The 27441-nt window shown below is 48.3% G+C and overlaps 1 long non-coding RNA gene across 1 annotated transcript; it reads right to left on the bottom strand.

Moving 5' to 3' along the window:
* Positions 1 to 12703: 12703 nt before the first annotated feature.
* On the bottom strand, positions 12704 to 25891 carry LOC122466291. Its single transcript, XR_006291696.1, has 3 exons — positions 25665 to 25891; positions 14045 to 14139; positions 12704 to 12924 (listed from the first exon to the last, which is right to left on the bottom strand). It is a non-coding gene; the product is annotated as an uncharacterized LOC122466291 (long non-coding RNA).
* Between the last annotated feature and the right edge of the window lie 1550 nt (positions 25892 to 27441).

Raw genomic sequence — 27441 nt, forward strand, 5'->3', positions numbered from 1 at the left:
CTCGGAGCTCCTTGACCCAGGCACTTCTAGGTCTCTCCGCCGAGTCTATCAATGAGTGCAGGCTGGCCTGGTAAGCTTGTGCCATGGGAGCCAGAGCTGAGACCCACCAAACTCATGTCACACAAGAAAGACCCAACAGCCAATCGGTGAATCCCTGACACACAGCATAGCCAACTCCCCCATTGCACAGCTCTCCTCCCTTCTGCCTTCTCCATCCCTGCAAGCCCAGGCCTGGGAAAGGTGGGAAGGAGAATCCCCTTGGAGCTGCCCCCACCAACCCTGACAGGTGGTAAAGAACCCACAGAGCTGTAGGAGCAGCAGATATGGGGCAAAGTGGGTGCACAATTATGGGGCAGGTGGGCGGGGCTCGGGGGTAAAGGGGAAAGACAGAGGCTGAGATGGTCCTAGGAGGGTGGGAGGAGCTGAGCTGGCCTCCCCCATTCTTCCCTTTTCAGACCCCATCTCCCAGTCTGTCCCCCCTGCTCAGCCCATCCCCCTCACTCTCAGCCACCCCAAAGTCAGCCCTCCTCCACTCCCTGATGGGTCCAGGACTCACAGACAAAAGAGACATGACACTGAAGCAGCAGGAAGCGGCTGTGGTTTTACAGCAGGACTGTGCAATTGCAAACACTGCATCCACTTCGCACCCTCTGGACCCTTCCCCCCCATCCTACTGAGCACACACGCCCCACAGAGGAAAGAGAAGTGATATCTGAAAAGAGAGAAACACTGACCAGAGGAAGGAGAGTGTGTTATGAGGAGGTGGCAGAAAGAAAGAAAGAAAGAAAGAAAGAAAGAAAGCTACACTGAGACAGACACACAACTAGTCAGACAAACACACTACACCAAGAGACAAAAAACACACACAAAAAACCACAGACCAGCCAACACACCTACACTGAAACAGACACACACAACTACACATATGCACACAACTACACTGAGATATACAGACACACACCTCTACATTGAGAGAGAGACACATACGCACACACAAGGCAGACATACACACACACACACACACACACACACACACACACACACAGAGCATGCAACTAGACAGACACAAAAACACTAGATAGACAGAGACTAGACAGAGACATACCCCTACACTGAGAGAGAGACACACACAAGTACACAGAGATAGACACACACAACTGCAGTGAGACACATCACACAGCTAAACACACAGACACATACACACAACTACACTGAGACAGAGCCAGACACACACCGATACTGAGACACACAAATCACACACACAAAACACTGTCACCCAAATACATGCACAGTTACACACTATCATAATCGCACACACAATATGACAGAAACAACCAGACACAGATACTCACAATCCCACACACTCCTGCACTGAGACAACCACACACACTTTTCTTACACCCAGTGGCAACCACTGGACAAACGTTCCCTCCCAGCCGTTCCCGCAGGAGCGAACCCCTCTGGGCCTGTGCCTCCCCTTTGGCTGTGTGAGCCGCTCGGCGTGAGAAGGGCAGAGGGCTCCCACCTGATCTGCACGGGTGGGGAGCTGGTACCCCAGCCCCGTGGCTGCTGCACCCTGTGGTGGCTCACAGGAATCATAGAATCATAGAATATCAGGGTTGGAAGGGACCTCAGGAGGTTGAGTGCTGGGCAGAGACGGGCTCCATCCTACGAAGAGAGGGAAGAGCATCTTTGCGAGCAGGCTGGCTAACCTAGTGAGGAGGGTTTTAAACTAGGTTCACCGGGGGAAGGAGACCAAAGCCCTGAGGTAAGTGGGAGAGCGGGATACCGGGAGGAAACACAGGCAGGAACGTCTGTGAGGGGAGGGCTCCTGCCTCATACTGAGAATGAGGGGCGATCAGCAGGTTATCTCAAGTGCTTATATACGAATGCACAAAGCCTTGGAAACAAGCAGGGAGAACTGGAGGTCCTGGTGATGTCAAGGAATTATGATGTGAGTGGAATAACAGAGACTTGGTGGGATAACTCACATCACTGGAGTACTGTCATGGATGGTTATAAACTGTTCAGGAAGGACAGGCAGGGCAGAAAAGGTGGGGGAGTTGCACTGTATGTAAGGGAGCAGTATGACTGCTCAGAGCTCCGGTACGAAACTGCAGAAAAACCTGAGTGTCTATGGATTAAGTTTAGAAGTGTGAGCAACAAGAGTGATGTAGTGGTGGGAGTCTGCTATAGACCACCGGACCAGGGGGATGAGGTGGATGAGGCTTTCTTCCGGCAACTCGCAGAAGCTATTAGATCGCACACCCTGGTTCTCATGGGTGACTTTAATTTTCCTGATATCTGCTGGGAGAGCAATACAGCGGTGCATAGACAATCCAGGAAGTTTTTGGAAAGCATAGGGGACAATTTCCTGGTGCAAGTGCTAGACGAGCCAACTGGGGGGGAGCTTTTCTTGACCTGCTGCTCACAAACAGGGAAGAATTAGTGGGGGAAGCAAAAGTGGACGGGAATCTGGGAGGCAGTGACCATGAGTTGGTTGAGTTCAGGATCCTGACACAGGGAAGAAAGGTAAGCAGCAGGATACGGACCCTGGACTTCAGGAAAGCAGACTTCGACTCCCTCAGGGAGCGGATGGGTAGGATCCCCTGGGGGACTAACATGAAGGGGAAAGGAGTCCAGGAGAGCTGGCTGTATTTCAAGGAATCCCTGTTGAGGTTACAGGGACAAACCATACCGATGAGTTGAAAGAATAGTAAATATGGCAGGCGACCAGCTTGGCTTAACGGTGAAATCCTAGCGGATCTTAAACATAAAAAAGAAGCTTACAAGAAGTGGAAGGTTGGACATATGACCAGGGAAGAGTATAAAAATATTGCTCGGGCATGTAGGAATGAAATCAGGAGAGCCAAATCGCACCTGGCGCTGCAGCTAGCAAGAGATGTCAAGAGTAACAAGAAGGGTTTCTTCAGGTATGTTGGCAACAAGAAGAAAGCCAAGGAAAGTGTGGGCCCCTTACTGAATGAGGGAGGCAACCTAGTGACAGAGGATGTGGAAAAAGCTAATGCGCTCAATGCTTTTTTTGCCTCTGTCTTCACTAACAAGGACAGCTCCCAGACTGCTGCATTGGGCATCACAGCATGGGGAGTAGATGGCCAGCCCTCTGTGGAGAAAGAGGTGGTTAGGGACTATTTAGAAAAGTTGGACGTGCACAAGTCCATGGGGCCGGACGAGTTGCATCCGAGAGTGCTAAAGGACTTGGCGAATGTGATTGCAGAGCCATTGGCCATTATCTTTGAAAACTCGTGGCGAACGGGAGAAGTCCCAGATGACTGGAAAAAGGCTAATGTAGTGCCCCTCTTTAAAAAAGGGAAGAAGGAGGATCCTGGGAATTACAGACAAGTCAGCCTCACCTCAGTCCCTGGAAAAATCATGGAGCAGGTCCTCAAGGAATCAATCCTGAAGCACTTACACAAGAGGAAAGTGATCAGGAACAGTCAGCATGGATTCACCAAGGGTAGGTCATGCCTGACTAATCTAATCGCCTTCTATGATGAGATTACTGATTCTGTGGATGAAGGGAAAGCAGTGGATGTATTGTTTCTTGACTTTAGCAAAGCTTTTGACACGGTCTCCCACAGTATTCTTGCCAGCAAGTTAAAGAAGTATGGGCTTAATGAATGCACTATAAGGTGGGTAGAAAGTTGGCTTGATTGTCGGGCTCAACGGGGAGTGATCAATGGCTCCATGTCTAGTTGGCAGCCAGTGTCAAGTGGAGTGCCCCAGGGGTCGGTCCTGGGGCCGGTTTTGTTCAATATCTTCATAAATGATCTGGAGGAAGGTGTGGATTGCACTCTCAGCAAATTTGCAGATGATACTAAACTGGGAGGAGTGGTAGATACGCTGGAGGGCAGGGATAGGATACAGAGGGACCTAGACAAATTGGAGGATTGGGCCAAAAGAAACCTGATGAGGTTCAATAAGGATAAGTGCAGGGTCCTGCACTTAGGACGGAAGAACCCAATGCACCGCTACAGACTAGGGACCGAATGGCTAGGCAGCAGTTCTGCGGAAAAGGACCTAGGGATTACAGTGGACGAGAAGCTGGATATGAGTCAGCAGTGTGCCCTTGTTGCCAAGAAGGCCAATGGCATTTTGGGATGTATAAGTAGGGGCATTGCCAGCAGATCGAGGGATGTGATCGTTCCCCTCTATTCGACATTGGTGAGGCCTCATCTGGAGTACTGTGTCCAGTTTTGGGCCCCACACTACAAGAAGGATGTGGATAAATTGGAGAGAGTCCAGCGAAGGGCAACAAAAATGATTAGGGGTCTGGAACACATGACCTATGAGGAGAGGCTGAGGGAACTGGGATTGTTTAGTCTGCAGAAGAGAAGAATGAGGGGGGATTTGATAGCTGCTTTCAACTACCTGAGAGGTGGTTCCAGAGAGGATGGTTCTAGACTATTCTCAGTGGTAGAAGAGGACAGAACAAGGAGTAATGGTCTCAAGTTGCAGTGGGGGAGGTTTAGGTTGGATATTAGAAAAAACTTTTTCACTAGGAGGGTGGTGAAACACTGGAATGCGTTACCTAGGGAGGTGGTAGAATCTCCTTCCTTGGAAATTTTTAAGGTCAGGCTTGACAAAGCCCTGGCTGGGATGATTTGATTGGGGATTTGATTGATGATTTGATTGATCCGGTCTCCTGGACGCTTTCCAATTTTTCCACATCCTTCTTGTAGTGTGGAGCCCAAAACTGGACACAGTACTCCAGATGAGGCCTCACCAGTGTCGAATAGAGGGGAACAATAACGTCCCTCGATCTGCTGGCAATGCCCCTACTTATACATCCCAAAATGCCATTGGCCTTCTTGGCAACAACGGCACACTGTTGACTCATATCCAGCTTCTCATCCACTGTAACCCCTAGGTCCTTTTCTGCAGAACTGCTGCCTAGCCATTCGGTCCCTAGTCTGTAGCGGTGCATGGGATTCTTCCGTCCTAAGTGCAAGACTCTGCACTTGTCCTTGTTGAACCTCATCAGATTTCTTTTGGCCCAATCCTCCAATTTGTCTAGGTCCCTCTGTATCCTATCCCTACACTCCAACGTATCTACCTCTCCTCCCAGTTTAGTGTCATCTGCAAACTTGCTGAGGGTGCAATCCACACCATCCTCCAGATCATTTAGGAAGATATTGAACAAAACCGGCCCCAGGACCGACCCTTGGGGCACTCCACTTGATACCGGCTGCCAACTAGACATGGAGCCATTGATCACCACCCGTTGAGCCCGACAATCTAGCCGGCTTTCTATCCACCTTATAGTCCATTCATCCAGCCCATACTTCTTTAACTTGCTGGCAAGAATACTGTGGGAGACAGTGTCAAAAGCTTTGCTAAAGTCAAGGAACAACACGTCCACCACTTTCCCTTCATCCACAGAACCAGTTATCTCGTCATAGAAGGCAATTAGATTAGTCAGGCATGACTTGCCCTTGGTGAATCCATGCTGACTGTTCCTGATCACTTTCCTCTCCTCTAAGTGCTTCAGAATTGATTCCTTGAGGACCTGCTCCATGATTTTTCCAGGGACTGAGGTGAGGCTGACTTGTCTGTAGTTCCCAGGATCCTCCTTCTTCCCTTTTTTAAAGATGGGCACTACATTAGCCTTTTTCCAGTCGTCCGGGACTTCCCCCGATCGCCATGAGTTTTCAAAGATAATGGCCAATGGCTCCGCAATCACATCCGCCAACTCCTTTAGCACTCTCGGATGCAATGCATCCGGCCCCATGGACTTGTGAACGTCCAGCTTTTCTAAATAGTCCCGAACCACTTCTTTCTCCACAGAGGGATGGTCACCTCCTCCCCATGCTGTGCTGCCCAGTGCGGTAGTCTGGGAGCTGACCTTGTTCATGAAGACAGAGGCAAAAAAAGCACTGAGTACATTAGTACATTAGGTTTTTCCACATCCTCTGTCACTAGGTTGCCTCCCTCATTCAGTAAGGGGCCCACACTTTCCTTGACTTTCTTCTTGCAGGTCCAGGAGCGAAGCAGGGCTCTGCTAGGCCAGGGCCATGATGGAGGAAACTCAGGGAGTGGGATGGGTTTACACTGGTGTCCGATTTACTTCTAAGTTGCGTTGCTGGATGACGGCTAACCAGCCCCTGTACTCACGCGGGAGGTGGCTGCATCCCAGTGCCGGTCAAGTGATCACTGTATAAACAGTCCCCGCGCCCCATCCCAGATGTGCTTGATTCCCATTCACTCTGCGGTCCAGAGGAACAGAGAGCCATAGGGTTAACAGGGACCACAATGGCCATCTAGTCTAACCCCCCTGCCAAGATGCAAGATTTGTTGTGTCTAAACCATCTAGGACAGATGGCTGTCCAGCCTCCTTTTGAAAAACTCCAGGGAAGTAGCTTCCATGACCTCCCTAGGCAGGTCCGTTCCATTGTCCCACTGTTCCCTTCCCCTTTATTGTCTGTGGTAACTTCGTGAGTCATCCAGTCACATGTTATTTTTTGTGAGAAGATTGAAGCAAAGTAGGCATTGAGCAACTCTGCCCTCTTATTATCTTCCGTTACCAGCTCACCTTCTCCACTGAGCAGCGGGCCCACACCGTCTTTGATCTTTCTTTTTTGTCTGACATGTTTTGTCTGAACACGCAGAAATGAAAAGAAAACCATGGAGGGGAGTTGGTACTTTCAGAAAAATGGGGAACTAGCGAGGCAAGCTGGCTTCTAATTTCTCTGGAACCGGCCTGTGGCGGCTGATTGCACGACAGAAGGGGAAGTGGTAAAACCACACCGAGAGCCAGGAGCCTGTTTCCCACGCAAAAATAGACAGCAGGACCCTCGTTCATCTCCTCGAGCCTTCAAACCTGCACAACACGCTTTCCAGGCTGAGCATTTACACAAGGATCCCTTGCCCAGCACTGAGATGTAGCTGCCTCCGGGTGGGGCACAGAGTGTGACGTTCTTTACAGGACACCCACAACTGTGCGCCACTGTGGCACCCCTCTGTCTTAGAAGGAGTGAGCTTTATTGGAGATTAGAGTGGTTGGCAGCTTCCTGCCACCCATCTGTCCACCTCTCCAGCCTACTCCTCAAAGCTCTGCCAGTCTTTACCTTGCCTTGCCGGTAACGGTCAGCGGCCCCAGTTCCCGAGTTCCCCAGAGACGTTTCCTTGCAGTGTCCGGTCCCTCGCCCTGGACACTCACAGAAAAGTTTCTTTTCTGCCTCCAAAGAGACAGCGTCCACACACCAGCCTGTTAGCTTAGCTGAGGACTCTCTTCATACGTCAGTACAACAGCACGGAGATGGTTTATAGTAAAACTAAGTTAATTAACAAAGAACAGAGATTTAAGTGATACTAAGCAAGAGAAAAATGGACAGGTCTGGCTACAAACCAAACACACTTTCAGGGCCTAAAACTTAATCTTCGTGAGTTACAATCTTTGCTTGAGTAGTTTTCTCACATGTGCCCAGTTACCAGCATCTCTAGCTCTTCCCAGGCCCAGGGTTCCAGGGGTCACAGAATCAGAGGGTGCTGTCCCCAATGTGCTGGAAACTAGAATGTCTTTTGGGTCCCCTTATACTTCCCCAAAGCCCATTGTCTCTGCCTCAAGAGCCAGGAAGATTCCCAGGAGTGCCAGACTCTGTCCATCGGTGAGCTCACTAAGCTCTTCCCTCCATTGCTTGTTAGCTCGATTGCTTTGTTTAAATTCTATGTCAATGTATTTTCATTGTCCTCTGCCTGCCGGTGAGGCAGGTAAATCCACATTCCTTTGTCTAGGGCAGGCTCGGGGCAGGTACTTCCTCCCAAACACATTCCAAGAACATATTTCTGGCCCACATCTGTAACTCTGAACACAACCCCTATGTACATCACACAATGGATTTTTCAGCCCAGTGCATCACTAGTTTGCATCCGATACCTTACATGACACTTTAGATCCGTATTATGACAGTGTGTTGGGGGCAGTGAGTGCATCAGGCCTCGTATGAGTTACAGTATGGCGGGCCCCCTGCTAGGTGGCACCAAGGGGCTCCCAGAGTCACCCATCCTCTCTTGCAAGGCTGTAGAGGGTCAGCCACTGGCTGATCCATAGGCATTGGCTCAGAACCCTCATTCCAGGACAGGGCGTCTGCTACTATATTTTCCTTAATAGGTGCAATTTACATGACATATTCTTTAGCATCAGGCTCCACGGCAGCAGATTGTTTTAGTTCCATGACATGCCCAACACCCCCTACGAGCTTTCAGGAGTCCATGCTTTCCAGCGTACAGGCCCCCATCCAGGAAATGTGACAGATAGTCTCGTTGGTCCTGGATGTACAGCTTTGCATTTGGCCACATTAAAACACATCTGTGACTCTGGCAGACCAGCTGCCAGCTCATGCCAAGGCCCCCAGGCCTCATTGCACACTGACACATGCACAGCTGGGAACCGGTCTGGCTCACCTGTGCATTAGCATTGATACATTAGCTGTTAGATTTTGACAAATGTGTATCGTGTTTAGACTTTATGAAATGCTTGTATAAGTTGCTGCAAGCATTGATCTCACTGAAATGTCTGTACCCCACGTTATGAGGTTATATTGTGGACACAGACCACGAGAAGTTCCGCCTCATGGGTTTGACAGGCAGCAGCCCCATGGCTCCTGATTGGCTGCCTGTCCCATAAAAACCCAACAGGTGGTCCAGGAAGTGTCCAGACGACAGCATGGCTCTTTGGTAGCTGCTACGACTGTTCCTGTTCTATGCTCTGGAACTCTTGGCTTGACCTCGGCTTAACTTGGACTCACCAGGCTCAACAACCGCCCCCTCCAGTACGGGTCCAAGGTCTCAATGAGTACGAGGTGCACGAGATACTGGACTCAAAAATCAGACACGGCTCCTTATAGGCTGGGAGGGCTCTGGCCTGGAAGAGCAATCCTGGACGCCTGCATCCCGAGAGCACACACCCAACTTCATGGCAGCCTTCCATGATTTGGGGTCCACAGTTTGTGTTGTGGTTTTGGCACAAAATCTTCCAAACCAAGGCCTGCAGGAGGCAGCCCTAGTCAGGGTGGGAGCACAAATGTGAGACCCCCTGGGTCAAGAACCCAGACCAGTAGTGCTACTAGGCAGCTAATAGCTCCAGGTTGCCACACAGTAGTAGCTATAACCAGCTGCTTCTCCACCTCCCATGACCCGCTGTGGACACAGACCATGGGCTGTTCTACCTCAAGGGTTTGACAGGCAGCAGTCCCAAGGCTTCTGATTGGCTCCCTGCTCTATATAAACCCAAGGGGCACTTCAGTCTATGTCCAGACAGCAGTGTGTGTCTTCTGTAGCAGCCATGACTGCCCCTGGCCCATGCTCTTCAACTCCTGGCTTCATTTGGACTTAGACTCAGATACTGAAACCTGACCCTCCATATTGACCCTGGCCCGGACCTGACTATGGACTCCTCGGCTACTCCTAGCCTCAGCTTTGACCCTGTTCTGACCCCTGGCCCTGACTGCTCTTGTTGGGATCCTGGTGGAGAGACCCTATACATGTCCCCAGCATGAAAGAGGGTTCACCCAGCCTGCTGTCCTGAGCAGACAGCAGAAGACCCACCAGCGTGCTCAGAGTGGTGTCACAGGCTAGCCCTTTAAGGGGAGTTATGCTCAGCCCTGGTCAGCTGCTCCTGTGCCTCCTGCACATCCAGCTCTGGGGGAGCTGAGTTAGGGAGAGGGTGGCAGGAGAGAAGGAGACTCCAGGGACAGGCCCTGGAGAAGCAGATAGCCTGGAGGCAGACTGGGAATAAGGCTCTAGCCTGGAGGAGAGCCTCCAGGCTTGGGTAGGAGTCAGGCCTCCAGGGAGACAATCTGGAGGGTCAGCACTCTGTGTGAGAGAGTGGGGTTGGTAGGGTGGCCTGGGAAGGACCGCAGACCCTTGGTGCTACTGCTTAGGGCCATTATCAGTGTCCCAACCAGGGAAAGGTAGGCCACAAGGGGGCACTGCGGAGGACAACCCTGCCACAGCAGGGATGAATCCGGCTCGAATGGAGAGCTTATTAACTGCCAGAGGATCAACCCGAGGGGGAAGCCCCAGGTTGGTGAGGGCTCTTGGCTCCAGCCTTATGGAGCATCAGGGAAGCCACAACGGGGGGAAATCTCAGCGGGGGGAAATTGCAATCAGAGCTCAGTCCTGGCTGCAATGACTGCACTCAGGGCAGCAGCCCTATGAATGCCCTGACTGGGGAAGGTGCTGCAGTCAGCAGGGGGAAGCCCATGAGGGACAGTCCCTGTTGGCTTTACTGCCCAAAGATTTGGTGCTTAAGAACTGCTGGTACGGAACGCTGCAGTGCGGGATATTGGGCGTGCATCAGACCTGTCCACTCCCTCCACCGGCTTCCCTTCAGGAGCAACTCCTGACCGACCCCTTGTGCGGACGCGCCAATTCCAGAAAAGGAGGGTCTTGTTCCTGTTGGGTTTCACCCACGTTGAAAGTGGAGCACTGCACCTTAAATTCATGCCCACCTGAATCCGGCTTAGTTTCCATACCTTGAGAATACTGAATCTGGTTCAAAGGCTTGGTCCTTAGCTTCAAGACTTGGTCCCAGGGAATCGAGAAACATCTCAAGCTTCAGGATAAAGATCAGGGTTGGCAAGTCTGCTTCTCTGGGTCTTCTTGTTCTGCCTCTGTACAGTGTCTAAAATCATGGGGATGTGGTGGCCTAGGTGCTACCAAAATACACCTAATAAATGTCCAGTACCTAACACAGAGGGGTCCTGGTCCATGGGCAGGTAGCCTACATGCTTCCGTAATTCACCCAGTAAATAATCTTCAGTGCTTAGAACAATTGGATCCTGGTCAATGACTGGGGCTCCTAGGTGCTACTGTAATACACCTAATAAACTCTATACAGTGTCCAGTGCAATGGGGGCCCATTGCGTAGGCTGGGTGAGACATTCCTCTGGCCAGCAGAATGTGATGTAGCCTTCTCAGAGTTGGACAAAGGCTCCTGTGACTGCTCCTGTCTGGGCCTACCCAGGTTTCAAACCCCCTTTCTTATTGGACACAGATGGCTCGGGGGCAGTATTGACACAAGAACACAAAGCACCAGGGAGGGCCAGAGCTTATTACTGCCGAAGTCCAAGTTTGCCAGAGAGAAACGATGGCGTCAGCCCCAGGGAGGTCCTGGCAGTGGTAAAGTCTATAGAACATTTTCAACACGGTTTGGATGGGAGGATGTTTATGATCAGGACAGAGCATGCGTCTCCGAAATGGCTCTTTAGAGTCAGGAATCCTGAGGGGCAACTTGCTGCATAGTTAGCAGCACTGCAGTGCTACGATTTTACTATCCCACGCAGGGCTGGGTGCATGTCTAGAGGGCCTTGCTGAGATGTAAACTGCAAGCACTGCCCTAAGCAGAGAGCAAGGAATTCGTGCTCAAGGGGGATGGGTGTGATAGGAAGAAGTGGCTGTCTCCTCTTGTAGAACTGATCGATGAAATTGTTTTTAATTGTTCACTTTATTAATATAACTTCATAAGCAAAGTTTTATGAATGAAACAACATTCATTCATTAAACTGGTTACCCCAATAACTGGCTAATTGAGTTTCACCCTTTAATCCAATTGCTGCTTAAATCACTGAAACTTGCACTGTTTCAACATTGTAACTTCTGCTCACTGTTTGCCATTCCTTACACTTGTCCATATTATAACTCAAACTCCATTTAAAAATGCTCAGTCCATTATGTAAAAGCTTGCTGCAACCTTCATTTTTGCAAAACCCTGCTGTAATCCTATTAGTTTAGTTTAGATGTGTGAATGAGGTATGGATGGACGATGGAATCAACCTCCAGCCCCAGCCCGTCCTGATGAAATAAAGTGTAAACACCAACCGCTGAAGATGCAGACAACAGCCCTGACACAGCAAGAAGAGTCCACCCTAAAAAGAAAAGAACAAAGGTACAACTGAAGGAACATCAAAGCCAGGTCATGTCTGCAATTGAAGGCTGATCAATCACACCGAACCCAGAGGCAGCGTGACACAGCAAGACATATAGACTCTGGATTCAAACTAAAGCCTACAAAAAGGATGGAGATGGAAGACTTTGGAGGGTAACATTCTGCTGCCAACATGGAAGGGCATCAGTGCATGCCCAACAGAGACCCAGCTCTTCCTTGTGCCCGTCTTTCCTGGCCAGTTAGCCGCCACAAGCTACCAACCCAAGCCACAAACTCATGCTACATTCAGGACTGGTAACTATCTAGCAGCTACAGAACATTTGATGTGTGTGTGTGTATATACATAGGTATTAGATACTAGTTATTGGTCATAAATCAAATTGTGTTATAATAAACGTGACATCTTGTCTTGTCCCTGAAACGATCCTGTGTAGTTTTATCTGCATAACACTCTCTCTCCCCATAACTTGCAGAAATGAAAATGTTCCTGGCTCACCTGTTGGACCAGTGAATGGGAGGTGTGGGGGTTTGCAGGAGTGGACTCCAGAACAACAAAAAGCTTCCCAAATAGAAGACCTCAATATCAGCGTAGACTGGAAAATCATTTGGCAAACACAGCCACCGTGGAAGATAGTTTTTACTGTAGTATGGCAAAGGGATGCTGTCTGCTCACAACAGGAACACTCCCTTCTCTGATACAATATTCTGAAAGATCAAATCTGAGTTGGTGTGAAAAACATCTTGACAGAAAGATGCTGTGTCAATATAGAAATACTTAAGACTGTATCACGGGTAATTTGCTAAATTATGTCTTTTCTGAGAGGGGAGGGTAATTTTCTGGGTTGGCTCAACCCTAATTCAAACTGCCCTTCGTTCAGGATACATGTAAGAAACAAACCATCAAGCTCCTTTATGAAACGGCTAGCGGAAACCATGGGAGCCGCTGCTCAAAATGCAGGTCACGAAAGACGAGTCGGAAACTGAGCTGTGGGCAGGCGAGGGGTCTTCTGGGTGCTCTGTGTGTTATCAGAAGGAAACAGAAGTCAGCAGGGAAATACTCAAAAAGAACAGGTGTACTTGTGGCACCTTAGAGACTAACAAATCTATTTGAGCAACAGCTTTCATGAGCTACAGCTTGCTTCATCGGATGCATGCAGTGGAAAATACAGTGGGGAGATTTTATATACACAGAGAACATGAAACAATGGCTGTTACCATATTCACTGTAACAAGAGTGATCAGGTAAGGTGAGCTATTACCAGCAGGAGAGAAAAAAAAAAAAAAACCCTTTTGCAGTGATAATCAAGGTGGGCCATTTCCAGCAGTTGACAAGAACGTGTGAGGAACGGGGGGGGGGGGGGGAAATAAACATGGGGAAATAGTTTTACTTTGTGTAATGACACATCCACTCCCAGTCTTTATTCAAGCCTAATATAATGGTGTCCAGTTTGCAAATTAATAAGGCTGAGTAGGTGCAGAATTCTCCTGGAATGTGCTTTGGCAGGTTAAGAGCGCGCTAGTGATGCCTTTATGGCAGGTTAGATCTAAGTGAGAAAAAGAATTCAATGGCCATAGCTGACTGCTGACTGAGGCAAGATTTTGAGATTGCGAACCAGTAATGTGTATTTCTATACAGCAATCTGCCATGTTTCATTAAACTCAAATATCTTATTTGACCTAGCACTTGCATTGATTCCTGACTGGGATTTCTAGTAAGCAAATGATTAGAATGCATGTAAATATTACTAGCAGCAACAATCACTATGTGTAGGCATGGGCGGTCGGTGAACTGGGGGCTTGGGGGTGCTATCCCCTGGCCTAGCCCACCCGTTCTACTCAGGGCTCTACCCCTCCCGCCCCACCCTTCCCTGCCAGAGCCCAGAGGCCCCCCCCCTCCCCCCACGCACACACACAAGCCCTGAGCGCCGGGCGGGTGATGCAAGCACTGGCTCCAGCTGCCTGGCATCCCTGGCTGCAGGCTGGCCCCCACTAGCCCCAGCCCCAGAGCTCCTCTGTCACTTTTATCATCCTCTCATGGGCCTTTAGAATGCGCTCCTCACACCCCTTTCTGTCCCATCTTTCCATTTTTCTCAGCACCATGCGTTCTTTTTTTTCTGACTCAGAGGATTGGAGCACCTCTCTGAACACGTCCTTCTTGCTCCACCTTGCTTGCTTCCTTATCTGGAGTAGGTGCTCCGCCGGTGTGTAGTGGGGTCCCCTGAATGCCACATCTGCAGATGCACAAGAAACAATGCACAGAAGCATGATAGGTTTCAGAGTAGCAGCCGTGTTAGTCTGTATTCGCAAAAAGAAAAGGAGTACTTGTGGCACCGTAGAGACTAACAAATTTATTTGAGCATAAGCTTTCATGAGCTACAGCTCACTTCATCGGATGCATGTAGTGGAAAATACAGTGGGGAGATTTATATACACAGAGAACATGAAACAATGGGTGATACCATACACACTGTAAGGAGAGTGATCAGGTAAGGTGAGCTATTACCAGCAGGAGAGCGGGGCCGGGGGGGGGCACTTTTTGCAGTGATAATCAAGGTGGGCCATTTCCAGCAGTTGACAAGAACATGTGAGGAACAGTGGGTAGCGGGGAGGGAATAAACTTGGGGAAATAGTTTTACTTTGTGTAATGACCCATCCACTCCCAGTCTCTATTCAAGCCTAAGTTAATTGTATCCAGCTTGCAAATTAATTCCAATTCAGCAGTCTCTCATTGGAGTCTGTTTTTGAAGTTTTTTTATTGAAGTATTGCCACTTTTAGGTCTGTAATCGAGTGACCGGAGAGATTGAAGTGTTCTCCAACTGGTTTTTGAATGTTATAATTCTTGATGTCTGATTTGTGTCCATTTATTCTTTTACGTAGAGACTGTCCAGTTTGGCCAATGTACATGGCAGAGGTGCACTGCTGACACATGATGGCATATATCACATTGGTAGATGTGCAGGTGAACGAGCCTCTGATAGTGTGGCTGATGTGATTAGGCCCTATGATGGTGTCCCCTGAATAGATATGTGGAAACAGTTGGCAACGGGCTTTGTTGCAAGGATAGGTTCCTGGGTTACTGTTTTTGTTGTGTGGTGTGTGGTTGCTGGTGAGTGTTTGCTTCAGGTTGGGGGGCTGTCTGTAAGCGAGGACTGGCCTGTCTCCCAAGATCTGTGAGAGTGATGGGTCGTCCTTCAGGATAGGTTGTAGATCCTTGATGATGTGCTGGAGAGGTTTTAGTTGGGGGCTGAAGGTGATGGCTAGTGGCGTTCTGTTATTTTCTTTGTTGGGCCTGTCCTCTAGTAGGTAACTTCTGGGTACTCTTCTGGCTCTGTCAATCTGTTTCTTCACTTCAGCAGGTGGGTATTGTAGTTGTAAGAATGCTTGATAGAGATCTTGTAGGTGTTTGTCTCTGTCTGAGGGGTTGGAGCAAATGCGGTTGTATCGTAGAGCTTGGCTGTAGACAATGGATCGTGTGGTGTGGTCCGGATGAAAGCTCGAGGCATGTAGGTAAATATAGCAGTCAGTTGGTTTCCGGTATAGGGTGGTGTTTATGTGACCATCCCTTATTAGCACCGTAGTGTCCAGGAAGTGGATCTCTTGTGTGGACTGGTCCAGGCTGAGCTTGATGGTGGGATGGAAATTGTTGAAATCATGGTGGAATTCCCCAAGGGCTTCTTTTCCATGGGTCCAGATGATGTCATCAATGTAGCGCAAGTAGAGTAGGGGCATTAGGGGATGAGAGCTGAGGAAGCGTTGTTCTAAGTCAGCCATAAAAATGTTGGCATACTGTGGGGCCATGCAGGTACCCATAGCAGTGCCGCTGATTTGAAGGTATACATTGTCCCCAAATGTGAAATAGTTGTGGGTGAGGACAAAGTCACAAAGTTCAGCCACCAGGTTTGCCATGACATGATCGGGGATACTGTTCCTGACGGCTCGAAGTCCCACTTTGTGTGGAATGTTGGTGTAGAGGAATTCTACATCCATAGTGGCCAGGAAGGTGTTTTCAGGAAGATCACCAATGTATTGTAGTTTCCTCAGGAAGTCAGTGGCGTTTCGAAGATAGCTAGGAGTGCTGGTAGCGTAGGGCCTGAGGAGGGAGTCTACATAGCCAGACAATCCTGCTGTCAAAGTGCCAATCCATCAGTGATCTTCCTGGAAACTTATATATACAAATTTACACACACACACAGTATAATATAGTCTTGTCTGGTGAAAAAAATTTCCCTGGAACCTAACCCCCCCATTTACATTAATTCTTATGGAGAAATTTGCTTAACACCATTTTGCTTAAAGTCGCATTTTTCAGGAACATAACTACAACGTTAAGCAAGGAGTTACTGTAATATATAGATATAGATATAATATTAATACCAACAACAGCAAAAACCCTACCAAAACAAGGCACGCCACTGCACACACAATTCCTCACCTTGGATAATCGGGGGAGCAAACCCCATATGACAGATATTAGTCACTTTGCTTGGTGCATGGCTGGAAGGCACTCAGATACTGCGGGTATGAACACGTTATATGACCAGGATTACTGCCTCCAGAGGGCTTCCCCCCCCCCGGCACCTATGGCTTATGATGGCCCTGCAGACCCCCTACCCTCAGTTTGCTCTTGGTTTTCTGCAATAATTGACTCCCAGATCTGAGGACTGATTCCACACACTCATACCCACTTTGTGGGCTCTGAGTGATGACCTCCTTTATGGAGTCCAAACCTCTTCATCAGCCCCATAAGTCCGACCCTGTTTCTCCCTGCGGCCGTGCTGACTCAGGTCAGCTTTCCCTCCCTGGGCTGGGAGAGGCCTGTGGGCAGCCCGCCTTCCCCTGCTGGTATCTCGCCTGCTAGGAGAGAGGAAGCAGCATACCTGGTTGGCTGGGAGAGAGGGGAGCCTCTCTCTACAAGGATCCTGCTCCCAAGCCCTTCAACAGTGCTTGATTTGTGCTAGGGCTAAGCCCCGGCAACTCTGGGCTTTGAGAATGTCCCCAAAATAATTCCAAGAGCTGAACTTTTGGAAAAACTTCCAATCTTGGTTTAAAAATTGCCAGTGAACAGGACTCCACGATGGCCCTGGGTGAGTTGTTCCGACAATTAATTCCCCTCCCTGTTAAAAAATGTGCACCTTATTTCCAGTCCAAATTTGTCTGTCAAGTGATTAAAAAAATTAAAAATTAATTGCACCATTAAAGAATAATAGAATACCATTTATTGACATATTTTTGGATGTTTTTCTACATTTTCAAATATACTGATTTCAAATACAACACAGAATACAAAGTGTACACTGCTCACTTTATATTTAGTTTTGATTACAAATATTTGCACTGTAAAAAATAAAAGAAATAGTATTTTTCAATTAACCTCTAGTGCAATCTCTTTATCATGAAAGTTGAACTTACAAATGTAGAATTATGTACAAAAAATAACTGCATTCAAAAATAAAACAATGTAAAACTTTAGCGCCTACAAACCCACTGAGTCCTGCTTCTTGTTCATCCAGTCTCTCAGACAAGCAAGTTTGTTTACATTTGCAGGAGATAATGCTGCCCACTTCTTGTTTACAATGTCACCTGAAAGTGAGAACAGACATTCCCATGGCACTGTTGTAACTGGCGTTGCAAGATATTTACGCACCAGATGCGCTAAAGATTCATATGTCCCTTCAAGCTTCAACCACCATTCCAGAGGAAATGCGTCCATGCTGATGGTGGGTTCTGCTTGATAATGATCCAAAGCAGTACAGACTAACGCATGTTCATTTTCATCATCTGAGTCAGATACCACCAGCAGAAGGTTGATTTTCTTTTTTGGTAGTTCAGGTTCCGTAGTTTCCGCATCGGAGTGTAGCTCTTTTAAGACTTCTGAAAGCAAGCTCCACACCTTGTCCCTCTCAGATTTTGGAAGGCACTTCAGATTCTTAAATCTTGGGTCGAGTGATTTCTTTAAAAATCTCACATTGGTACCTTCTTTGTGTTTTGTCAAACCTGCAGTGAAAGTGTTCTTAAAATGAACACGCTGGGTCATCATCCGAGAATGCTATAACATGAAACATATGGCAGAATGCAGGTAAAGAAGAGCAGGAGACATAGAATTCTCCTCCAAGTTTCAGAGTGGTAGCTGTGTTAGTCTGTATCAGCAAAAACAATGAGGAGTCCTTGTGGCATCTTAGAGACTAACACATTTATTTAGGCATAAGCTTTCGTGGGCTAAAACCCACTTATCACATGCATGGAATGGAAAATACAGTAGGCAGGTATAAATACACAGCACGTGAAAAGATGGGAGTTGCCTTACCAAGTGGGGGGGTCAGTGCTAACAAACCAATTTAATTAAGGTGGAAGTGGCCTATTCTCAACAGTTGACAAGAAGGCGTGAATACCAAGGGAGGGAAAATCACTTTTGTAGTGCTAATGACGCCAATGCAATCAAGGTAGCTCATTTCAAACAGTTGACAAGAAGGTGTGAGTATCAGCAGAAGGAAATTACTTTTTGTAGTGACGCATCCACTCCCAGTCTTTATTCAGGCTTACTTTGATGGTGTCCAGTTTTCAAATTAATTCAAGTTCTGCCGTTTCTTGTTGGAGTCTGTTTTTGAAGTTTTTTGTTGAAGAATTGCCACTTTTAAGTCTGTTATTGAGTGTCCAGGGAGACTGAAGTGTTCTCCTACTGGTTTTTGAGTGTTACTGTATAATTCTTGATGGCTGATTTGTGTCCATTTATTCTTTTGTGTAGAGACTGTCCGGTTTGGCCAATGTACATGGCAGAGGGGCATTGCTGGCACATGATGGCATAAATCACATTGGTAGATGTGCAGGTGAATGAGCCCCTCATGGCGTGGCTGATGTGGTTAGGTCCTATGATGGTGTCCCTTGAATAGGTATGCGGACAGAGTTGGCAACAGGGTTTGTTGCAGGGATTGTCTCCTGGGTTAGTGTTTTTGTTGTGTGGTGTGTAGTTGCTGGTGAGTATTTGCTTCAGGTTGGGGGGTTCTCTGTAAGCGAGGACTGACCTATCTTCCAAGGTCTGAGAGAGTGAGGGATCGTCCTTCAGGATAGGTTGTAGATCCTTGATGATGCGCTGGAGAGGTTTTAGTTGGGTGGTGTAGGTGACAGCTAGTGGCATTCTGTTACTTTCTTTGTTGAGTGTGTCCTGTAGTAAGTGACTTCTGGGTACCCTTCTGTCTCTGTCAATCTGTTTCTTCACTTCACCAAGTGGGTATTTTAGTTTTAAGAACGCTTGATAGAGATCCTGTAGGTGTTTGTCTCAGACTGAGGGATTGGAGCAAATGCAGTTGTATCTTAGAGCTTGGCTGTAGACAATGGATCATGTGATGTGGTCTGGATGGAAGCTGGAGGCATATAGGTAAGTATAGTGGTCAGCAGGTTTCTGGTATAGGGTCGTGTTTATGTGACCATCGCTTATTAGTACCGTAGTGTCCAGGAAGTGGATCTCTTGTGTGGACTGGTCCAGGCTGAGGTTGATGGTGGGAAGGAGTTCAGTCACAAATTTAATTAACACTTTTTTTTTAATGAGTGTCATCAGCATGGAAGCATGTCCTCTGGAATGGTGGCCAAAGCATGAAGGGGCATACAAATGTTTAGCATATCTGACACGTAAATACCTTGCAATGCCGTCTACAAAAGTGTCATGCAAACATCTGTTCTCACTTTCAGGTGACATTGTAAATAAGAAGTGGGCAGCATTATCTCCCGTAAACGTAAAGAAACTTGTTTCTCTTAGCGATTGGCTGAACAAGAAGTAGGACTGAGTGGACTTGTAGGCTCTAAAGTTTTTACATTGTTTTGGTTTTGAGTGCAGTTATGTAACAAAATCTACCTTTGTAAGCTTTCACGAGAAAGAGATTGTATGACAGTACATGTATTAGGTGAATTGAAAAATACTATTTCTTTTCTTTATCATTTTTACAGTACAAATATTTGTAATAAATATAAAATGAGCAGTGTACACTTTGTATTCTGTGTTGTATTTGAAATCAATATATTTGAACATGTAGAAAAACATCCAAAATATTTAATAAATTTCAGTTGATATTCTATTGTTTAACAGTGTGATTAAAACTGCGATTAATCACGATTAATTTTTGTAATCGTGATTAATTTTTGAGTTAATTGCGTGAGTTAACTGTGATTAATCGACAGCCCTAGTTAAAAATAAACATTGATATTATCCATCAAAATTATTAAAAACAAAAAAACCAAATTCTGAAAAGCCTAGTTTTCGGCTAACTAAGTGAAGCTCTTTCAGTCTCCTCTCATAAACAAGGTACTCTATTCCTCTTGTTGTTAGACGTTTGGCTGCGTGTGTGTGGTCTCCCTGTGTGCTGCCCCACCTCTGCACAGACAACCGGCACAGCAGACCTTGAGCGAACTGCCCAATGACCACAAGATCCATTAAGGTACGAAGGCACCAGGCCAGGTTTATTGTTGACAAAGCACGGTAATAGCACCTGGCAGACTTTACAAGGAAGCTAAGACACGTATGCCCGTGACAATGGATGCAGCTCTAATACAAGGGCTTATATCTCAGGCTCTCTTTCTACTACACCTCTGATCATCCTAGCTGCCTTCTCTACACCTGTTCCAGTTTGAATTAATCTTTCTGGACCATGTGACCAGAATTGGGCACAGTATTCCAGATGAGGTTTTACTAGTGCCTTGGTTTCCCTCCAAAATCATTAATCCCTTTTGAAAATCTTGACCACTGTATCTTTGAGAGAAGCCAGCCAGTCCAATTTGGATTGGAGAGTCCACCCCATCCTTTCAGGGAATTGTTCTGATATGGTGTCTGTGACGTTCTGTACCTTGTGGAAACACCCTACACCCCCATTTTCATCCTTATAAAATGATTGTGTGGTATCCAATGCAAAGTTTGTCATGTCGGGTGTCTTCGGAAGGCTCATGATGTACTGAGCATTATTGTTATGGTAATGTTGAAGTAACTGCTGTTATAGTAATGTGTGACAAAGCTCTGTCCTTGCCTCCATGGGTCCCACGTTTCCTGGTGGATTTTGCTAGCCTCACAGGCTCACTGTGACTCTCCATGTAAGCTTTCTTTCTCTAGAGACAAGGGTCACAGTCTACTGAGCCATTTTCATCATAAGCCAGCGAGGGAGGTGAGGAGAAGTTATCCTTCCTTGCACAGTCTCTGTTGTCTCCCAGTCTCAGTGACTAATCAGGGGGCAAAGGTGGTGGGGAGCCCGGGCCCAACCTCTACTCCAGGTTCCAGCCCAGGGACCCTAATAGTATCAGCTATGGTAGCTGACCTTTTAGAAACATGACATGTACAATTCCCTGGGCTACTTCCCCCACAGTAGCCCTCACTTCCTCAAGCTCCACTTCACCCTTACCTCAGGGCCTCCTTCCTTGTGCCTGATATAGTGTGTACTACTCAGCCTCTCCAACAGTGCAACTTCCTCCCACAGCTCCTGACATTCAAACCCACCTGACTGACTGGGAGGCTTTTAACTAGTTTCAGCCAGCCCCTGATTGGCTTCAGGTGTCCCAATCAACCTAGCATTCTCCCTGCCTTCTGGAAAGTTCTTAATTGGCCCCAGGTGTCTCAGGTATGTTAGCAACAAGAAGAAAGTCAAGGAAAGTGTGGGCCCCTTACTGAATGATGGAGGCAACCTAGTGACAGAGGATGTGGAAAAAGCTAATGTACTCAATGCTTTTTTTGCCTCTGTCTTCACGAACAAGGTCAGCTCCCAGACTACTGCTCTGGGCAGCACAGCATGGGGAGGAGGTGACCAGGCCTCTGTGGAGAAAGAAGTGGTTCGGGACTATTTAGAAAAGCTGGACGAGCACAAGTCCATGGGGCCGGATGCATTGCATCCGAGAGTGCTAAAGGAGTTGGTGGATGTGATTGCAGAGCCATTGGCCATTATCTTTGAAAACTCATGGCGATCGGGGGAAGTCCCAGACGACTGGAAAAAGGCTAATGTAGTGCCCATCTTTAAAAAAGGGAAGAAGGAGGATCCTGGGAACTACAGGCCAGTCAGCCTCACCTCAGTCCATGGAAAAATCATGGAGCAGGTCCTCAAGGAATCAATTCTGAAGCACTTAGACGAGAGGAAAGTGATCAGGAACAGTCAGCATGGATTCACCAAGGGCAAGTCATGCCTGACTAATCTAATTGCCTTCTATGATGAGATAACTGGCTCTGTGGATGAGGGGAAAGTGGTGGACGTGTTGTTCCTTGACTTTAGCAAAGCTTTTGACACGGTCTCCCACAGTATTCTTGCCAGCAAGTTAAAGAAGTATGGGCTGGATGAATGGACTATAAGGTGGATAGAAAGCCGGCTAGATTGTCGGGCTCAACGGGTGGTGATCAATGGCTCCATGTCTAGTTGGCAGCCGGTATCAAGTGGAGTGCCCCAAGGGTCGGTCCTGGGGCCGGTTTTGTTCAATATCTTCCTAAATGATCTGGAGGATGGTGTGGATTGCACCCTCAGCAAGTTTGCAGATGACACTAAACTGGGAGGAGAGGTAGATACGTTGGAGTGTAGGGATAGGATACAGAGGGACCTAGACAAATTGGAGGATTGGGCCAAAAGAAATCTGATGAGGTTCAACAAGGACAAGTGCAGAGTCCTGCACTTAGGACGGAAGAATCCCATGCACCGCTACAGACTAGGGACCGAATGGCTAGGCAGCAGTTCTGCAGAAAAGGACCTAGGGGTTACAGTGGATGTGAGTCAACAGTGTGCCCTTGTTGCCAAGAAGGCCAATGGCATTTTGGGATGTATAAGTAGGGGCATTGCCAGCAGATCGAGGGATGTGATCCTTCCCCTCTATTCGACATTGGTGAGGCCTCATCTGGAGTACTGTGTCCAGTTTTGGCCTCCACACTACAAGAAGGATGTGGAAAAATTGGAAAGAGTCCAGGAGAGGGCAACAAAAATGATTAGGGGACTGGAACACATGACTTATGAGGAGAGGCTGAGGGAACTGGGATTGTTTAGTCTGCAGAAGAGAGGAACGAGTGGGGATTTGATAGCTGCTTTCAACTACCTGAAAGGGGGTTCCAAAGAGGATGGATCTAGACTGTTCTCAGTGGTAGCTGATTACAGAACAAGGAGTAATGGTCTCAAGTTGCAGTGGGGGAGGTTTAGGTTCGATATTAGGAAAAACTTTTTCACAAGGAGGGTGGTGAAGCACTGGAATGCGTTACCTAGGGAGGTGGTGGAATCTCCTTCCTTAGATATTTTTAAGGTCAGGCTTGACAAAGCCCTGGCTGGGATGATTTAGTTGGGAATTGGTCCTGCTTTGAGCAGGGGGTTGGACTAGATGACCTCCTGAGGTCCCTTCCAACCCTGATATTCTATGATTCTATGATTTTAATTGACCTGGAGCAGCTTCCATTTCACTTAACCTCGTACCAGGGATTTGTTTAGCCTGGAGCTAATATATCTATCTCCCATTACTTTTCTATAGCCATCTGGCCTTGCCCCGTCACAAATGTTATAGGTTGTAATTTCATGTATATAGTTATGAGGCTGAAAATGTGTCCTCATAGCTTAAAGCAAGCCCAGGCAAAAACTCCCCAAGAGCAGAGGGGCAGTTCACGCCTCATCAGGGCATAGATGGGACAAACCCAGCCCAGCCTCACAGGAACGAAGGACACTGGCCTAGGCAACAACAAAGGATCTGTTGGAATCTCGAGTGAGTCACCCCACTTCCTTTGGTCAGTTTGGGACTGCGATGAGGTAATGCTCACCTGACTCTGAAGGGGGAGGGGGCAAAACCAAGAGGGAAGAAAGAACATGGTAAAAGGGAGAGATGTTTGAGATGCTCTTCCTCTCTCTTCCACCTCCATCTACAGACATCACCACCAAGCGACTGAAGTGCTGATCTAAGGGGAGAGCCTGGCTGCAGGGCAACCAGCCAGCCTGTGGTAAGAAGCATCTAAGTTTGTAAGGGCACTGAAAGTGTGAAGATCAGCTTAGAATGCGTTTTGCTTTTATTTCATTTGACCAAATCCGACTTGTTATGCTTTAACTTATAATCTCTTAAAATCTATCTTTACAGTTAATAAATCTGTTTGTTTATTCTACCTGAAGCAGTGCGTTTGGTTTGAAGCATGTCAGCGATGCCCCTTGGAATAACAATTTCTTTGTTACATTGACAAACTCATATAAGCTTGCAGCATCCGGGGGCGTAACTGGACACTGCCAGGCGGAAGTTCCTCGCGTTGTGTCTGGGACCGGAGATATTGGCTAGTGTCATTAGGTTGCACAATCCAAGGAGCAGCTTACATGCCAGAGGCTGTGTGTGAACAGCCCAGGAGTGGGGGTTCTGACAGCAGAGCAGGGTAAGGCTGGCTCCCAGAGTTGAGGATTGGAGTGACCTAGCAGATCACTGGTCCAGATAACACCAGGCAAACGTCACAGTGTCATTTTACCGATGGGCAACAGAGAACCAGGGATCACAGATTTAAGGAGAGGCAAAAGGAGAGAAATCTAGTTATGATCCAGTGTCATGTGAAACTTCATGACCAGGGAGCTGAGAATTTCCATTGTTCTTGAAGCAAGAGCGGCAAAGTGCCCCAGACTGGGATTCAAACCCTTGGATCCCAGCACCACCCTCTTTTTTATATCCCCCACTCAGCCCCTGCTAAGCTGGATCCTTTCATCTCCCCTTGTAAACTGGTCCCTGCAGCCTCTGATTATGTCTGTTGCTCTGCCCTAGGCTCCCTGCAATCTGTCTGTATCTCTCCAGGATTGAGGGGCCCAGAGATGAGCCCAGAAGGGGTCTCCCAGGATTATATAGACAGGAACTATCCCCTCTGTTCTCAGGTCCAGGAATGGGATGTGCAGCCTTTCCCCTCTAGGGGCTTTGAGCAGCCTCAGAGCAGGGGAGTGGGTGGCTCAGAGGGTGAGGGGGTTGGGGGGAATGGGATATGGGACCTTCCCCTCTAGGGGGCACTGGCTCTGATCCAGCCCCAGGGCAGGGGACTGGCTAGCTCAGGGGGGCAGGGAATGGGATACAGGCCAGGACCTTAGTGTGTGAATCTCATTTACTGTGTTCATTAGGCCTAGTGTGAAATGAGTTGGGTCTCAGCCCAGATAGGAACAGACAGGTGTGCGCTTGACCACAGTCCCCACAAAATGGTGGACTCAGTAACAGCAGGGGCCATGAATCCCTGAGACATTTCTGTCTCCTCAGCTCCCCGCAGGGTTAGTGACTGAGGTATTTACCTCATGCCTGTGACCCCCTGTCCACCTCAGGCCCCAGCCTCCCACCCAACTACCCCAGAGACACCAAACCACGACATGCCCAACTGCCATGGAACCTCCAGAGCCCAACATTCCACCCAACTGCCACAGAACCTCCAGACCCCAGCACCCCCCACCCAACTGCCACAGAACCTCCAGATCCCAACACTCCCCCTCCCCCGACTGCCACAGAACCTCCAGACCCCAGCACCCCCCACCCCACTGCCACAGAACCTCCAGATCCCAGCACCCCCCACCCCACTGCCGCAGAACCTCCAGACCCGAATATCCCCCTCCCCTGACTGCCACAGAACCTCCAGACCCGAATATCCCCCTCCCCCGACTGCCACAGAACGTCCAGACCCGAATATCCCCCTCCCCCGACTGCCACAGAACCTCCAGATCCCAATATCCCCCTCCCCCGACTGCCACAAAACCTCCAGGCCCCAACATTCAACCCAACTAACATGAAATCCAGAGACCCCAACATTCTGCCCAGTTGCCATGGTACCTGCAGATCTCAACTGACATGGAATCTTCAGATCCCAGCATTCCAGCCAAGTGCCATGGAACCCTCAGACCCCAACAGTCCATCGTAAATGGGCTGTGTAGCAAGGTAGCTGGACCTTTAAATCCTGTTCCAGTCCAGCTGCACCGTCCTTTGGTGTAATGAGAAGGGTGGGGCTGGGCTAGGAGCTATAAAAATGAGAGCCCAAAAGCAAGCGACAATCCAGAGAGGGAGGTAGAGTCATGAATGCAGAAGTCAGGAGCAGAGCACGGCTAGGCTGGGAGCCTCAGGGAGGGGAAGTCTGGAAGGAAGGAGAGGTGAGAGGTCCCTGGTGAGCATGGGAGCCAAATCAGGCTGGAGAAAGCAGAGGGCCTTAAGGGGAGTCACCTACAAACTCCCCCAGGCCGGAGATCTGTGGCCAGAGAGGGCTGAAGGCTGAGAGCAGCAGCAGAAGGCTCAGGACAGCTGAAGCCAGAGGGGCAGAGAGGGCTGAACTCTAGGGAAGGATGGAGGGTTGAGCCCACTGATATCTCCAGCTGGAACCAGACCTGGGAATGAAACAAGGTGGAGAAGCACCCGAGCTAGAAGGGTGCTGGAGCCATACTGCAGAGCCGTGGTTTTGTTCATAAATCCCTCGATTCCAAGGCCAGAAGAGATCATTGTGATCATCCAGCCTGACCTCCTGTGTAACACAGGCCTGAGAACTTCCTTGAAATAATTCCTAGAGCAGAGCTTTTAGAAAAGTGTCCAATTCTGATTTTAAAACGGTCAGTGATAAAGAATCCAGTATGACCCTTTTCAAGTTGGTCTACCGGATAATGACTCACATCTTCTTGTTAAAAATGTATGTCTTATTTCCAGTCTGAATTTGTCTAGATTCAGCTTCCAGCCATTGGATCATGTTAAACCTTTGTCTGCTAGATTGAGGAGCCCATTATAGCAGATCAAGTCACCCCTCAACCTTCTCTTTGTTAAACTGAATAGATTGAGCTCCTTGAGTATCATTTCAATTGTTCTTGTGGCATTTTTCTGTCCGCTCTGCAATTGATCAACATCCTTCTTGAATTTTGGCGACCAGAATTAGACACAGGATTCCAGCAGAGGTCGCAGCAGTGCCAAATATAGGGGTAAAATAACCTCTCTACTCCTACTTGAGGTTTTCCTGTTTATACAGTGACGAATTGATATAGGTTCCACCCCAGAGCCATCCCACATGGTCTGATAAGAGTCCAGATGCTATGTGTGATGAGCAGAACCCTCCAGATGTTCAGCCCATGCAACGCTTCCCAGCCGCTCCAGATGTTCTGCAGGTGACATCATTCCTCAGCCCTCTCCAGATGTTCTGAACTTGTAATAATATCTCTTCCTCTCCCCCAGACCCTTCAGATGTTCAGGACATGTGGCATTACCCCTGAGCCACCCTCTCTTCCCCCTTCTCTGACCATTTTTGGGAATCTTTTCCTTTGCTTTTAACAAAAGCCTGATGTTGAATGATTTTCGGAATGATTCTCTGTACAGAGAACACTCCCTGATTTTAGCCCCTGGTCCCGTTCTCTGCTGGGGGCAACATGGGGAAATATTCCTGGAGATCCTTTGGGGGCATATGGGCTGCAGACCCTGCGGGGTGGGGGTGAGGGGTGTCAGGAGGCAGCGGCCTGGATGCCTCACAGCACAATATGAAGCCACTTGTCCATTTTTTACCCTGCAAAAGGGGACAAGTTCTGGAGCTGTCTAGCTCAACCCTCCACCTCCTCTTGTATCAGGAGAGCTCCGTCTGGCC

This window comes from Chelonia mydas, chromosome 6 (assembly GCF_015237465.2).
Source record: "Chelonia mydas isolate rCheMyd1 chromosome 6, rCheMyd1.pri.v2, whole genome shotgun sequence".
NCBI lineage: Eukaryota > Metazoa > Chordata > Testudines > Cheloniidae > Chelonia > Chelonia mydas.